Raw genomic sequence first — 17415 nt, 5'->3', positions numbered from 1 at the left:
AACCCTGTTCTCTCTACTAGAATAGATCAACCTTGTTCTCTCTCTACTGGACTAGATCAACCCTGTTCTCTCTCTACTGGACTAGATCAACCCGGTTCTCTCTCTACTGGACTAGATCAACCCGGTTGTCTCTCTACTAGAATAGATCAACCCTGTTCTGTCTCTACTGGAATAGATCAACACTGTCCTCTCTCTACTGGACTAGATCAACCCGGTTGTCTCTCTACTAGAATAGATCAACCCTGTTCTCTCTACTAGATTAGATCAACCCTTTTCTCTCTACTGAAATAGATCAACCCTGTTCTCTCTACTGGACTAGATCAACCCTGTTATCTCTCTACTGGACAAGATCAACACTGTTTTCTCTCTACTAGACTAAATCAACCCTGTTCTCTCTCTACTGGAATAGCTCAACCCTGTTCTCTCTCTACTGGACTAGATCAACCCTGTTCTTTCTCTACTGGACTAGATCAGCCCTGTTCTCTCTCTACTGGAATAGCTAAACCCTGTTCTCTCTCCACTGGACTAGATCAACCCTATTCTCTCTCTACTGGACTAGACCAACCCTGTTCTCTCTCTACTAGATTAGATCAACCCTGTTCTCTCTACTAGAATAGATCAACCTTGTTCTCTCTCTACTGGACTAGATCAACCCTGTTCTCTCTCTACTGGACTAGATCAACCCGGTTCTCTCTCTACTGGACTAGATCAACCCGGTTGTCTCTCTACTAGAATAGATCAACCCTGTTCTGTCTCTACTGGAATAGATCAACACTGTCCTCTCTCTACTGGACTAGATCAACCCGGTTGTCTCTCTACTAGAATAGGTCAACCCTGTTCTCTCTACTAGATTAGATCAACCCTTTTCTCTCTACTGAAATAGATCAACCCTGTTCTCTCTACTGGACTACATCAACCCTGTTATCTCTCTACTGGACAAGATCAACACTGTTTTCTCTCTACTAGACTAAATCAACCCTGTTCTCTCTCTACTGGAATAGCTCAACCCTGTTCTCTCTCTACTGGACTAGATCAACCCTGTTCTCTCTCTACTGGACTAGATCAACCATGTTCTCTCTCTACTGGACTAGATCAAACCTGTTCTCTCTACTACAATAGATCAACCCTGTTCTCTCTACTCGACTAGATCAACCCTGTTCTCTCTCTACTGGACAAGATCAACACTGTTCTCTCTCTACTGGACAAGATCAACCCTGTTCTCTCTCTACTGGAATAGCTCAACCCTGTTCTCTCTCTACTGGACTAGATCAACCCTGTTCTCTCTCTACTGGACTAGATAAAACCCTGTTCTCTCTCTACTGGACTAGATAAAACCCTGTTCTCTTTCTACTGGACTAGATAAAACCTGTTCTCTCTACTGAATTAGATCAACCCTGTTCTCTCCCTACTGGACAAGATCAACCCTGTTCTCTCTCTACTGGACGAGATCAACCCTGTTCTCTCCTCCTGGACTAGATCAACCCTGTTCTCTCTCTCTCTACTCCTGGAATAGATCAGCGCTGTTCTCTTTCTACTGGAATAGATGTTCTCTCTCTCTACTTGACTAGATCAACCCTGTTCTCTCTACTGAAATAGATCAACCCTGTTCTCTCTACTAGAATAGATCAACCCTGTTCTATCTACTGAAATAGATCAACCCTGTTCTCTCTACTGAAATAGATCAACCCTGTTCTCTCTACTGGACTAGATCAACCCTGTTCTCTCTCTACTGGAATAGCTCAACCCTGTTCTCTCTCTACTGGACTAGATCAACCCTGTTCTCTCTCTACTGGACTAGATCAACACTGTTCTCTCTCTACTGGACAAGATCAAACCTGTTCTCTCTACTAGAATAGATCAACCCTGTTCTCTACTCGAATCGATCAACCCTGTTCTATCTACTGAAATAGATCAACCCTGTTCTCTCTACTGAAATAGATCAACCCTGTTCTCTCTACTGGACTAGATCAACCCTGTTCTCTCTCTACTGGAATAGCTCAACCCTCTTCTCTCTCTACTGGACTAGACAAACCCTGTTCTCTCTCTACTGGACTAGATCAAACCTGTTCTCTCTACTGAATTAGATCAACCCTATTCTCTCTCTACTGGACAAGTTCAACACTGTTCTCTCCCTACTGGACTAGATCAACCCTGTTCTCTCCCTACTGGACAAGATCAACCCTGTTCTCTCTCTACTGGACTAGATCAGCCCTGTTCTCTCTCTACTGGAATAGCTAATCCCTGTTCTCTCTCTACTGGACTAGATCAACCCTATTCTCTCTCTACTGGACTAGATCAACCCTATTCTCTCTCTACTGGACTAGATCAACCCTGTTCTCTCCTCCTGGACTAGATCAACACTGTTCTCTCTGTCTCTACTCCTGGAATAGATCAGCGCTGTTCTCTTTCTACTGGAATAGATGTTCTCTCTCTCTACTTGACTAGATCAACCCTGTTCTCTCTCTACTGGACTAGATCAAACCTGTTCTCTCTACTGAATTAGATCAACCCTATTCTCTCTCTACTGGACAAGTTCAACACTGTTCTCTCCCTACTGGACTAGATCAACCCTGTTCTCTCCCTACTGGACAAGATCAACCCTGTTCTCTCTCTACTGGACTAGATCAGCCCTGTTCTCTCTCTACTGGAATAGCTAATCCCTGTTCTCTCTCTACTGGACTAGATCAACCCTATTCTCTCTCTACTGGACTAGATCAACCCTATTCTCTCTCTACTGGACTAGATCAACCCTGTTCTCTCCTCCTGGACTAGATCAACACTGTTCTCTCTGTCTCTACTCCTGGAATAGATCAGCGCTGTTCTCTTTCTACTGGAATAGATGTTTCTCTCTCTACTTGACTAGATCAACCCTGTTCTCTCTCTACTGGACTAGATCAGCCCTGTTCTCTCTCTACTAGAATAGATCAACCTTGTTCTCTCCTCCTGGAATAGATCAACCCTGTTCTCTCCTCCTGCACTAGATCAACCCTGTTCTCTCTCTACTGGACTAGATCAACCCTGTTCTCTCTCTACTGGACTAGATCAACCCTGCTCTCTCTCTCCTGGACTAGATCAACCCTGTTCTCTCTCTCTACTAGAGTCGATCAACCCTGTTCTCTCCTCTTGGTCTAGATCAACCCTGTTATCTCTCTACCGTACTAGATCAATCCTGTTCTAACCCTGTTCTCTCTCTACTGGACTAGATCAACCCTGTTCTCTCTCTACTGGACTAGATCAACCCGGTTGTCTCTCTACTAGAATAGATCAACCCTGTTCTGTCTCTACTGGAATAGATCAACACTGTCCTCTCTCTACTGGACTAGATCAACCCGGTTGTCTCTCTACTAGAATAGATCAACCCTGTTCTCTCTACTAGATTAGATCAACCCTTTTCTCTCTACTGAAATAGATCAACCCTGTTCTCTCTACTGGACTAGATCAACCCTGTTATCTCTCTACTGGACAAGATCAACACTGTTTTCTCTCTACTAGACTAAATCAACCCTGTTCTCTCTCTACTGGAATAGCTCAACCCTGTTCTCTCTCTACTGGACTAGATCAACCCTGTTCTTTCTCTACTGGACTAGATCAGCCCTGTTCTCTCTCTACTGGAATAGCTAAACCCTGTTCTCTCTCCACTGGACTAGATCAACCCTATTCTCTCTCTACTGGACTAGACCAACCCTGTTCTCTCTCTACTAGATTAGATCAACCCTGTTCTCTCTACTAGAATAGATCAACCTTGTTCTCTCTCTACTGGACTAGATCAACCCTGTTCTCTCTCTACTGGACTAGATCAACCCGGTTCTCTCTCTACTGGACTAGATCAACCCGGTTGTCTCTCTACTAGAATAGATCAACCCTGTTCTGTCTCTACTGGAATAGATCAACACTGTCCTCTCCCTACTGGACTAGATCAACCCGGTTGTCTCTCTACTAGAATAGATCAACCCTGTTCTCTCTACTAGATTAGATCAACCCTTTTCTCTCTACTGAAATAGATCAACCCTGTTCTCTCTACTGGACTAGATCAACCCTGTTATCTCTCTACTGGACAAGATCAACACTGTTTTCTCTCTACTAGACTAAATCAACCCTGTTCTCTCTCTACTGGAATAGCTCAACCCTGTTCTCTCTCTACTGGACTAGATCAACCCTGTTCTCTCTCTACTGGACTAGATCAACCATGTTCTCTCTCTACTGGACTAGATCAAACCTGTTCTCTCTACTACAATAGATCAACCCTGTTCTCTCTACTCGACTAGATCAACCCTGTTCTCTCTCTACTGGACAAGATCAACACTGTTCTCTCTCTACTGGACAAGATCAACCCTATTCTCTCTCTACTGGAATAGCTCAACCCTGTTCTCTCTCTACTGGACTAGATCAACCCTGTTCTCTCTCTACTGGACTAGATAAAACCCTGTTCTCTCTCTACTGGACTAGATAAAACCCTGTTCTCTTTCTACTGGACTAGATAAAACCTGTTCTCTCTACTGAATTAGATCAACCCTGTTCTCTCCCTACTGGACGAGATCAACCCTGTTCTCTCCTCCTGGACTAGATCAACCCTGTTCTCTCTCTCTCTACTCCTGGAATAGATCAGCGCTGTTCTCTTTCTACTGGAATAGATGTTCTCTCTCTCTACTTGACTAGATCAACCCTGTTCTCTCTACTGAAATAGATCAACCCTGTTCTCTCTACTAGAATAGATCAACCCTGTTCTATCTACTGAAATAGATCAACCCTGTTCTCTCTACTGAAATAGATCAACCCTGTTCTCTCTACTGGACTAGATCAACCCTGTTCTCTCTCTACTGGAATAGCTCAACCCTGTTCTCTCTCTACTGGACTAGACCAACCCTGTTCTCTCTCTACTGGACTAGATCAACACTGTTCTCTCTCTACTGGACAAGATCAAACCTGTTCTCTCTACTAGAATAGATCAACCCTGTTCTCTACTCGAATCGATCAACCCTGTTCTATCTACTGAAATAGATCAACCCTGTTCTCTCTACTGAAATAGATCAACCCTGTTCTCTCTACTGGACTAGATCAACCCTGTTCTCTCTCTACTGGAATAGCTCAACCCTCTTCTCTCTCTACTGGACTAGACAAACCCTGTTCTCTCTCTACTGGACTAGATCAAACCTGTTCTCTCTACTGAATTAGATCAACCCTATTCTCTCTCTACTGGACAAGTTCAACACTGTTCTCTCCCTACTGGACTAGATCAACCCTGTTCTCTCTCCTACTGGACAAGATCAACCCTGTTCTCTCTCTACTGGACTAGATCAGCCCTGTTCTCTCTCTACTGGAATAGCTAATCCCTGTTCTCTCTCTACTGGACTAGATCAACCCTATTCTCTCTCTACTGGACTAGATCAACCCTATTCTCTCTCTACTGGACTAGATCAACCCTGTTCTCTCCTCCTGGACTAGATCAACACTGTTCTCTCTGTCTCTACTCCTGGAATAGATCAGCGCTGTTCTCTTTCTACTGGAATAGATGTTCTCTCTCTCTACTTGACTAGATCAACCCTGTTCTCTCTCTACTGGACTAGATCAGCCCTGTTCTCTCTCTACTAGAATAGATCAACCTTGTTCTCTCCTCCTGGAATAGATCAACCCTGTTCTCTCCTCCTGCACTAGATCAACCCTGTTCTCTCTCTACTGGACTAGATCAACCCTGTTCTCTCTCTACTGGACTAGATCAACCCTGCTCTCTCTCTCCTGGACTAGATCAACCCTGTTCTCTCTCTCTACTAGAGTCGATCAACCCTGTTCTCTCCTCTTGGTCTAGATCAACCCTGTTATCTCTCTACCGTACTAGATCAATCCTGTTCTAACCCTGTTCTCTCTCTACTGGACTAGATCAACCCTGTTCTATCTCTACTGGACTAGATCAACCACGTTCTCTCTTTGCTGGACTTGATCAACCCTGTTCTCTCTCTGCTGGACTAGATCAACCCTGTTCTCTCTCTGCTGGACTAGATCAACCACTTTCTTTCTCTGCTGGACTAGATCAACCACGTTCTCCCGCTCAGAGAGTTGGTGGGTGAGATGGTGGGGTAGGACCGGGACCAGGACCGGGACCAGGACCAGAACCAGGACCAGGACCGGGACCGGGACCAGGACCAGGACCAGGACCAGGACCAGGACCGGGACCGGGACCAGGACCAGGACCAGGACCGGGACCAGGACCAGGACCGGCAAACTCTTTGCTGCCACACATTTATTCAAATATCCTTTTGTAAACAACACCACGGGTTCCCTATGACAATGTATGTGGTTATAAATAATTAACCAAGGCCTTCAGTACATTGTGTAATATATCTGTATTTCTTGACCTGACATTATGAACTGCTGTAGGCAATGTGATACCTTATGATAAGCTGTCGACCACACTATCTACCAAGAGAGTTCTCATCTGTATAATTCGTAGCCGTCTATGTACCACCACAAAGCGAAGCTGGCACTAAGACCACTCTCAACCAACTCTATAAGAACATAAGCAAAGAAGAAAATGCTCACCCAGAAGGGGTGCTCCTATTGGCTGGGATTTTAATGCAGGAAAAACAAATCAGTTTAACCATATTTTTACCAGCATGTCACATGTGCAACAAGGGGGAAAACCTCTAGACCACCTTTACTCCACACACAGAGATGCATATAAAGCTCTCCCCCGCCCTCCATTTGGCAAATCTGACCATAATTCTATCCTCCTGATTCCTGCTTATAAGCAAAAACTAAAGCAGGAAGTACCCGTGACTCACTCAATAAGGAAGTGGTCAGATGACGCGGATGCCACACTAAACCAGTTTATAATAACAGATAACACAACAGGGAGCTAAACCAGTTTATAGTAACAGATAACACAACGGTGAACTAAACCAGTTTATAATAACAGATAACACAACGGTGAACTAAACCAGTTTATAATAACAGATAACACAACGGTGAACTAAACCAGTTTATAATAACAGATAACACAACAAGGAGCTAAACCAGTTTATAATAACAGATAACACAACGGTGAGCTAAACCAGTTTATAATAACAGATAACACAACGGTGAACTAAACCAGTTTATAATAACAGATAACACAACAGTGAACTAAACCAGTTTATAATAACAGACAACACAATGGTGAACTTAACAAGTTTCTGTGGGATTCATTGGTCGTAACCGGAATACACTCAGTTAGTTAGTGGACAAAGCAGGAAGGAGGTGTGAGCAGTAGCCAAGGGGTCACGTTTTGGGTTGTCTTGTGTTTAGCTCAGCTGAAGGGAGAACTGTGGAGTTCTACGGCGCTCGGATCCAATTCTCTGTATGGCTATAAGTGGTGTTGGCCAGAGTAACATTTTAAAACACTGCTGTGCATTTCTCATACAGAGAGAGAGAGAAAGAGTGAGAGATGCCAAAAACTGCAGTACAATGCTGGTTTGCTTGCAGGTCCTGGTTAGAGGAGGGGTTAGCCATGTAGAAAAGAAGCAGTTTGTTTGTGGAACAGTCAGCCAGACAGGCAGCAGGTAGTGGTTATGGGGCAGTGGGCATGGAGCACTGGGACTAGCTGTGTTACTTATCGGCCTTGGCGAAGTTGTCATGAAGCATTGTGCCTGTGTTATGGAATATGTGTGTGTGTAAGCAATGAATTCTGTGTGCCACACCATGCCGCAACAAGCTGCTAGGCTGGCAGATAATTAGCCATGCCTGGCAACGGTATAACCACTCCTGGAGTGTTGGTATGGACGGCCTCATAATCTGTTGTGAGGGTTGACATGACAAGACATATCGCTAAACAGCTGATCACAGATGCATCTTTCAAAATACCACCCTCCCTCCTCTTCAGGAAAGAGACCAGTTGTTTAGCGATGCATCTTGTCATGTGTCGCGTCTTTACCATCATTAAATTGAACACTTATAGTTTTTATCAAAGATTCTCTGTAATTAGTATTACGAGATCAACTGATTAATCATGTGACTGTAATTAACTGGGAAGTCGGGGCACCAAGGAAAAATATTCAGATTACAAAGTTATCATTTCCTAAAATAACTATTCAGATATTTTATCTGATCAATTAGTCTTCGAATTAATGAATTATCCACTCTACCTCACGGTTAGTCTCATTCCAAACGTCGTAAATTGTTGATTATCTGCACGAACCCAGTCTTCACTAAGAGTCATCCATACATCAATTGTCTTAAATCATTTATTTATTACTTACTAAGTAATTCACAGAAATGCACAAACAAACAAACAAACAAGGTAAATGTGGTTACATGAAATGATAGGAGAATGTGCCCTAGTGGGCTAAACCGGCATGGCGGCTTGTTAGACAAAAGGGGAAGTGGGGGTCAACTAAGAAGTCACTACAGTGATAATTATAACAATTGAAATGCTAATCCTTTGCACATGAATGCTCACTCATTCGAGAAGAATTGCACTCAATATATATATTTACGCTCAGTGTTTTTTTTTTGTAGAATTGTCGTCTCTCTCCCTCTCTCTCTCTCTCTGTCGTGGTTATAGTGGCTAGTTCAGAGTGACATTTCTTCATTCGTTATAGAAGGTATGTTTCGGCGGTTGTTGTTCTTCGCGTTCAATGATACCGAATTCCTAGCTGCAGACTAGTAATTAATATCAAAGACTTGTTCTTATTCTGTCGGTATCGATAGTCTAAGAGTCTAACCACGTGGTATGGTTAAAAGATTCAGCAATGGAAAACATGATTCAGCAATGAAAAACATGGTCTAGTGATAATTTCTCAAAGTTGGGTTTTATTCAGAATTGCAGAAAAGGGGCAGTCCCAGGATGCCTGACCATAACTGGGCTCAGGGGCGGTCCTCTGATTGTATTTTCCTTCATTAAACAGTCCAAAATCTATTACACAATTTTACAAACAGTATCATACTCACTCACTCATCTTATACAACAATTAGATGTAAACCTCATATCAGGGGCTATTATATAAACAGCGTTATGGTCATGTGGCCACACGTCTCCCATGAGCTTCCCCAAGTCGTGACAAACGGACCAGTTCATAGCTGGATTCTTCACCAATCTTTTATACTTTCTCCGGAACATGAAATTTGTTCGTACCTCAAGTTCTGTGAGGTGGAAGGATTTCCTTTGTCCTCTATGAAAATGTACTCTCTCTATACTATGTGGCAGGGTCTTCTCAGGAATTTACGACCTCTCTCTGACCACAGCAGCCTAGTTGAAGGAAGCAAGGGGGAGGCAGGGAGAGGGGGATGGGGCTTGCTATACCCAAAGAGGGTAACCTCCAAACAGATTGTAAGGCCGCCCATAGCAACACTCCAGGAGATACCCTGCATAGAGTCTTAAGCCACTACAGAAGAAATTTGCCAGTGAGCCTTCCCCCTGTATAAAACAATATTGAATACACAGTATAGTTTCACAATAAAACAAAGGAGGGGGGGCGCACAGAGCAGAGACCAGTGCATACCTGTACCACTGTAAGACAGGGTTCATCACTATCCTTCATACCTCTACCACTGTAAAGCAGGGTTTATCACTACTGTCTGCTATAATCACTACGTTACATACCTGTAGCACTGTAAAACAGGGTTTATCACTACTGTCTGCTATAATCACTACCCTGCATACCTCTACCACTGTAAAGCAGGGTTTATCACTACTGTCTGCTATAATCACTACCCTGCATACCTCTACCACTGTAAAGCAGGGTTTATCACTACTGTCTGCTATAATCACTACCCTACATACCTCTACCACTGTAAAACAGGGTTTATCACTACTGTCTGCTATAATCACTACCCTACATACCTGTACCACTGTAAAGCAGGGTTTATCACTACTGTCTGCTATAATCACTACCCTACATACCTGTACCACTGTAAAACAGGGTTCATCACTACCCTTCATACCTCTACCCCTGTAAAACAGGTTTTATCAATACCCTGCATACCTCTAACACTGTAAGACAGGGTTCATAACCTGCTCCCCCCTACCATCTCCTCTCCCCTCCCCACCACCCTACACTGGCTCCCATTTGGGAGACAATTTAACATGTTTTTAGAACGTTTCTCAGCATGGTAGATGGGAAAGAAGCGTTAATGCAGATCCCTGCCGTTGTCATTGTATGTGTATGTATTTTCCCCAAGCCTCCGGGCAGAAGCAAGTAATTACCTCACCCCATTCTGATTATTTTTTATTTTTTTATTTCACCTTTATTTAACCAGGTAGGCAAGTTGAGAACAAGTTCTCATTTACAATTGCGACCAGGCCAAGATAAAGCAAAGCAGTTCGACACATACAACGACACAGAGTTACACATGGAGCAAAACAAACATACAGTCAATAATACAGTATAAACAAGTCTATATACGATGTGAGCAAATGAGGTGAGATAAGGGAGGTAAAGGCAAAAAAAGGCCATGGTGGCAAAGTAAATACAATATAGCAAGTAAAACACTGGAATGGTAGATTTGCAATGGAAGAATGTGCAAAGTAGAAATAAAAATAATGGGGTGCAAAGGAGCAAAATAAATAAATAAATTAAATACAGTAGGGAAAGAGGTAGTTGTTTGGGCTAAAATATAGGTGGGCTATGTACAGGTGCAGTAATCTGTGAGCTGCTCTGACAGTTGGTGCTTAAAGCTAGTGAGGGAAATAAGTGTTTCCAGTTTCAGTGCTTTTTGTAGTTCGTTCCAGTCATTGGCAGCAGAGAACTGGAAGGAGAGGCGGCCAAAGAAAGAATTGGTTTTGGGGGTGACTAGAGAGATATACCTGCTGGAGCGTGTGCTACAGGTGGGAGATGGTATGGTGACCAGCGAGCTGAGATAAGGGGGGACTTTATCTAGCAGGGTCTTGTAGATGACATGGAGCCAGTGGGTTTGGCGACGAGTATGAAGCGAGGGCCAGCCAACGAGAGCGTACAGGTCGCAATGGTGGGTAGTATATGGGGCTTTGGTGACAAAACGGATTGCACTGTGATAGACTGCATCCAATTTGTTGAATAGGATATTGGAGGCTATTTTGTAAATGACATCGCCAAAGTTGAGGATTGGTAGGATGGTCAGTTTTACAAGGGTATGTTTGGCAGCATGAGTGAAGGATGCTTTGTTGTGAAATAGGAAGCCAATTCTAGATTTAACTTTGGATTGGAGATATTTGATATGGGTCTGGAAGGAGAGTTTACAGTCTAACCAGACACCTAAGTATTTGTAGTTGTCCACGTATTCTAAATCAGAGCCGTCCAGAGTAGTGATGTTGGACAGGCGGGTAGGTGCGGGTAGCGATCGGTTGAAGAGCATGCATTTAGTTTTACTTGTATTTAAGAGCAATTGGAGGCCACGGAAGGAGAGTTGTATGGCATTGAAGCTTGCCTGGAGGGTTGTTAACACAGTGTCCAAAGAAGGGCCAGAAGTATACAGAATGGTGTCGTCTGCGTAGAGGTGGATCAGAGTCTCACCAGCAGCAAGAGCGACCTCATTGATGTATACAGAGAAGAGAGTCGGTCCAAGAATTGAACCCTGTGGCACCCCCATAGAGACTGCCAGAGGTCCGGACAGCAGACCCTCCGATTTGACATACTGAACTCTATCAGAGAAGTAGTTGGTGAACCAGGCGAGGCAATCATTTGAGAAACCAAGGCTAGCGAGTCTGCCGATGAGGATGTGGTGATTGACAGAGTCAAAAGCCTTGGCCAGATCAATGAACACGGCTGCACAGTATTGTTTCTTATCGATGGCGGTTAAGATATCGTTTAGGACCTTGAGTGTGGCTGAGGTGCACCCATGACCAGCTCTGAAACCAGATTGCATAGCAGAGAAGGTATGGTGAGATTCGAAATGGTCGGTAATCTGTTTGTTGACTTGGCTTTCGAAGACCTTAAAAAGGCATGGTAGGATAGATATAGGTCTGTAGCAGTTTGGGTCAAGAGTGTCCCCCCCTTTGAAGATGGGGGATGACCGCAGCTGCTTTCCAATCTTTGGGGATCTCAGACGACACGAAAGAGAGGTTGAACAGGCTAGTAATAGGGGTGGCAACAATTTCGGCAGAATTTTTTTTGAAAGAAAGGGTCCAGATTGTCTAGCCCGGCAGATTTTGCAGCTCTTTCAGAACATCAGCTGAACGGATTTGGGAGAAGGAGAAATGGGGAAGGCTTGGGCGAGTTGCTGTGGGGGGTGCAGTGCTGTTGACCGGGGTAGGAGTAGCCAGGTGGAAAGCATGGCCAGCCGTAGAAAAATGCTTATTGAAATTCTCAATTATGGTGGATTTATCAGTGGTGTCAGTGTTTCCTATCTTCAGTTCAGTGGGCAGCTGGGAGGAGGTGTTCTTATTCTCCATGGACTTTACAGTGTCCCAGAACTTTTTTGAGTTAGTGTTGCGTGTTAGTGTTATGTACTTGAGTGAAGACCCAAAAGCGGTTTTAACAGAAAACAGAGTTCTTTAATGAAAAACAGGAATGGCATAAATCCTCTTCCAACGTAGTCAATGGAACAAAAAGAACGTTAGTATAATGCAGGATGCACCTGCCAGGCAGACTCCGACAGGATAGGACAAGGTGGAAGCAAACGAGACGACAGCTTGCTTCTGGCATCAAAAACACAAACAAGAATCAGACACTGAAAGTAGCAGGAACAGAGAGAGAAATAGAGACCTAATCAGAGGGGGAAGAGAGAACAGGTGGGAAAGAGTGAATGAGCTAGTTAGGGGAGATGTAGAACAGCTGAAGAATGAGAGACAGAGAAGGTAACCTAAAAAGACCAGCAGAGAGAGACAGAGTGAAGAGAAAGGACAGGAACAGACATAACAAGACATGACAGTACCCCCCCCACTCACCGAGCGCCTCCTGGCGCACTCGAGGAGGAAACCTGGCGGCAACGGAGGAAATCATCGATCAGCGAACGGTCCAGCACGTCCCGAGAGGGAACCCAACTCCTCTCCTCAGGACCGTACCCCTCCCAATCCACTAGGTACTGATGACCACGGCCCCGAGGGCGCATGTCCAAAATCTTACGAACCCTGTAGATGGGTGCGCCCTCGACAAGGATGGGGGGGGGAGGGACGAGCGGGGGCGCGAAGAACGGGCTTAACACAGGAGACATGGAAGACCGGGTGAACGCGACGAAGATAGCGCGGGAGAAGAAGTCGCACTGCGACAGGATTAATGACCTGAGAAATACGGAACGGACCAATGAACCGCGGGGCCAACTTGCGAGAAGCTGTCTTAAGGGGAAGGTTCTGAGTGGAGAGCCATACTCTCTGACCGCAACAATATCTAGGACTCTTGGTCCTACGCTATTAGCGGCCCTCACAGTCTGCGCCCTATTACGGCAAAGTGCCGACCTGACCCCCTTCCAGGTGCGCTCGCAACGCTGGACAAAAGCCTGAGCGGAGGGGACGCAGGACTCGGCGAGCTGAGATGAGAACAGCGGAGGCTGGTACCCGAGGCTACTCTGAAAAGGAGATAGACCGGTAGCAGACGAGGGAAGCGAGTTGTGGGCGTACTCTGCCCAGGGGAGCTGTTCTGACCAAGACGCAGGGTTACGAAAAGAAAGACTGCGTAAAATGCGACCAACAGTCTGATTGGCCCGTTCGGCTTGACCGTTAGACTGGGGATGAAAGCCGGACGAGAGACTGACGGAAGCCCCAATCAAACGGCAAAACTCCCTCCAAAATTGAGACGTGAACTGCGGGCCTCTGTCGGAAACGACGTCAGACGGAAGGCCATGAATTCGGAAAACATTCTCGATAATGATCTGAGCCGTCTCCTTAGCAGAAGGGAGCTTAGCGAGAGGAATGAAATGAGCCGCCTTAGAGAATCTATCGACAACCGTAAGAATAACTGTCTTCCCCGCTGATGAAGGCAGTCCGGTGATAAAATCTAAAGCGATGTGAGACCACGGTCGAGAGGGAATGGGAAGCGGTCTGAGACGGCCGGCAGGAGGAGAGTTCCCAGATTTAGTCTGCGCGCAGACCGAACAAGCGGCGACAAATCGACGCGCGTCACGTTCCCGAGTGGGCCACCAGAAACGCTGGCGAATGGAAGCGAGCGTACCCCGAACGCCGGGGTGGCCGGCTAACTTGGCAGAGTGGGCCCACTGAAGAACGGCCGGACGAGTAGGAACGGGAACGAACAGAAGGTTCCTAGGACAAGCTCGCGGCGACGGAGTGTGAGCGAGTGCTTGCTTTACCTGCCTCTCAATTCCCCAGACAGACAACCCGACAACACGCCCGTCAGGGAGAATCCCCTCGGGGTCGGTGGAGACCTCAGAAGAACTGAAGAGACGAGATAAAGCATCAGGCTTGGTGTTTTTTGAGCCCGGACGATAAGAAATAACAAACTCGAAACGAGCGAAAAACAGAGCCCAACGAGCCTGACGCGCATTAAGTCGTTTGGCTGAACGGATGTACTCAAGGTTCCTATGGTCAGTCCAAACGACAAAAGGAACGGTCGCCCCCTCCAACCACTGTCGCCATTCGCCTAGGGCTAAGCGGATGGCGAGCAGTTCGCGATTACCAACATCATAGTTACGTTCTGACGGCGATAAGCGATGAGAGAAAAACGCGCAAGGATGGACCTTGCCGTCAGAGAGAGAGCGCTGAGAAAGAATGGCTCCCACGCCCACCTCTGACGCGTCAACCTCAACAACAAACTGACTAGAGATGTCAGGTGTAACAAGAATAGGTGCGGATGTAAAACGATTCTTAAGAAGATCAAAAGCTCCCTGGGCGGAAACGGACCACTTAAAGCACGTCTTAACAGAAGTAAGGGCTGTGAGGGGAGCTGCCACCTGACCGAAATTACGGATGAAACGACGATAGAAATTAGCGAAGCCCAGAAAGCGCTGCAGCTCGACGCGTGACTTAGGAACGGGCCAATCAATGACAGCCTGGACCTTAGCGGGATCCATCTTAATGCCCTCAGCGGAAATAACGGAACCGAGAAAAGGGACAGAGGCGGCATGAAAAGTGCACTTCTCAGCCTTCACATAAAGACAGTTCTCCAAAAGGCGCTGGAGGACGCGTCGCACGTGCTGAACATGAATCGAGAGAGACGGTGAAAAAATCAGGATATCGTCCATGTAAACGAAAACAAAAATGTTCAGCATGTCTCTCAGGACGTCGTTAACTAGTGCCTGAAAGACAGCTGGAGCGTTAACGAGGCCGAAAGGAAGAACCCGGTATTCAAAGTGCCCTAACGGAGTGTTAAACGCCGTCTTCCACTCGTCCCCCTCCCTGATGCGCACGAGATGGTAGGCGTTACGAAGGTCCAATTTGGTGAAAAACCTGGCTCCCTGCAGGATCTCGAAGGCTGAAGACATAAGAGGAAGCGGATAACGATTCTTAACTGTTATGTCATTCAGCCCTCGATAATCCACGCATGGGCGCAGGGACCCGTCCTTCTTCTGAACAAAAAAAAACCCCGCTCCGGCGGGAGAGGAGGAGGAGACTATGGTACCGGCGTCGAGCGAAACCGACAAATAATCCTCGAGAGCCTTACGTTCGGGAGCCGACAGAGAGTATAATCTACCCCGGGGGAGTAGTTCCCGGAAGGAGATCAATACTACAGTCATACGACCGGTGTGGAGGGAGAGAAGTGGCCTTGGAACGACTGAACACCGTGCGCAGATCGTGATACTCCTCCGGCACCCCTGTCAAATCGCCAGGCTCCTCCTGTGAAGAAGAGACAGAGGAAACAGGAGGGATAGCAGACATTAAACAGGTCACATGACAAGAAACATTCCAGGATAGGATAGTATTACTAGACCAATTAATAGAAGGGTTATGGCGCACTAGCCAGGGATGACCCAAAACAACAGGTGTAAAAGGTGAACGAAAAATTAAAAAAGAAATGGTTTCGCTATGATTACCAGAGACAGTGAGGGTTAAAGGCAGCGTCTCACGCTGAATCTTGGGGAGAGAACTACCATCTAAAGCGAACAAGGCCGTGGGCTCCCTAACTGTCTGAGAGGAATGTCATGTTCCCGAGCCCAGGTCTCGTCCATAAAACAGCCCTCCGCCCCAGAGTCTATCAAGGCACTGCAGGAAGCAGATGAACCGGGCCAGCGGAGATGGACCGGAAAGGTAGTGCGTGATCCAGAAGGAGAGGCCTGAGTAGTTGCGCTCACCAGTAGCCCTCCTCTTACTGATGAGCTCTGGCTTTTACTGGACATGAGGTGACAAAATGACCAGCGGAACCGCAGTAGAGACAGAGGCGATTGGTGATTCTCCGTTCCTTCTCCTTGGCCGAGATGCGGATACCCCCCAGCTGCATAGGCTCAGCATCCGAGCCGGCGGAGGAGGGTGGCAGTGATGCGGCAGGTGGCAGTGATGTGGAGAGGGGAGCAACGGAGAACGCGAGCTCCTTGCCACGAGCTCGGCGACGAAGATCAAACCGTCGCTCTATGCGAATAGCGAGAGCTATTAAGGAGTCCAGACTGGAAGGAACCTCCCGGGAGAGGATCTCATCCTTAACCTCGACGAGGAGACCCTCCAGAAAACGAGCGAGCAAAGCCGGCTAGAGGCAGCGAGAGTGCGAAACTCAATAGAATAATCCGTTATGGATCGATTCCCCTGACATAGGGAAGACAGGGCCCTGGAAGCCTCCTCCCCAAAAACAGAACGGTCAAAAACCCGTATCATCTCCTCCTTAAAGTCCTGATACTGGTTAATACACTCAGCCCTCGCCTCCCAGATTGCCGTGCCCCACTCACGCGCCCGTCCGGTAAGGAGAGAAATGACGTAGGCGATGCGGGCTGCGCTCCTGGAGTAAGTGTTGGGCTGGAGAGAGAACACCACATCACACTGAGTGAGGAATGAGCGGCACTCAGTGGGCTCCCCAGAGTAACACGGCGGGTTGTTGATCCTGGGCTCCGGAGACTCGGAAACCCTGGAAGTGGGCGGTGGATCGAGGTGGAGTTGGTGAACCTGTCTTGTGAGGTCGGAGACTTGGACGGCCAGGGTCTCAACGGCATGTCGAGCAGCAGACAATTCCTCCTCGTGTCTGCCTAGCATCGCTCCCTGGATCTCGACGGCGGAGTGAAAAGGGTCCGGAGCCGCTGGGTCCATTCTTGGTCTGATTCTTCTGTTATGTACTTGAGTGAAGACCCAAAAGCGGTTTTAACAGAAAACAGAGTTCTTTAATGAAAAACAGGAATGGCATAAATCCTCTTCCAACGTAGTCAATGGAACAAAAAGAACGTTAGTATAATGCAGGATGCACCTGCCAGGCAGACTCCGACAGGATAGGACAAGGTGGAAGCAAACGAGACGACAGCTTGCTTCTGGCATCAAAAACACAAACAAGAATCAGACACTGAAAGTAGCAGGAACAGAGAGAGAAATAGAGACCTAATCAGAGGGGGAAGAGAGAACAGGTGGGAAAGAGTGAATGAGCTAGTTAGGGGAGATGTAGAACA

This window comes from Oncorhynchus masou, chromosome 32 (genome assembly GCF_036934945.1).
Source record: "Oncorhynchus masou masou isolate Uvic2021 chromosome 32, UVic_Omas_1.1, whole genome shotgun sequence".
Classification (NCBI taxonomy): domain Eukaryota; kingdom Metazoa; phylum Chordata; class Actinopteri; order Salmoniformes; family Salmonidae; genus Oncorhynchus; species Oncorhynchus masou.
This window is presented reverse-complemented; position numbering follows the sequence as displayed.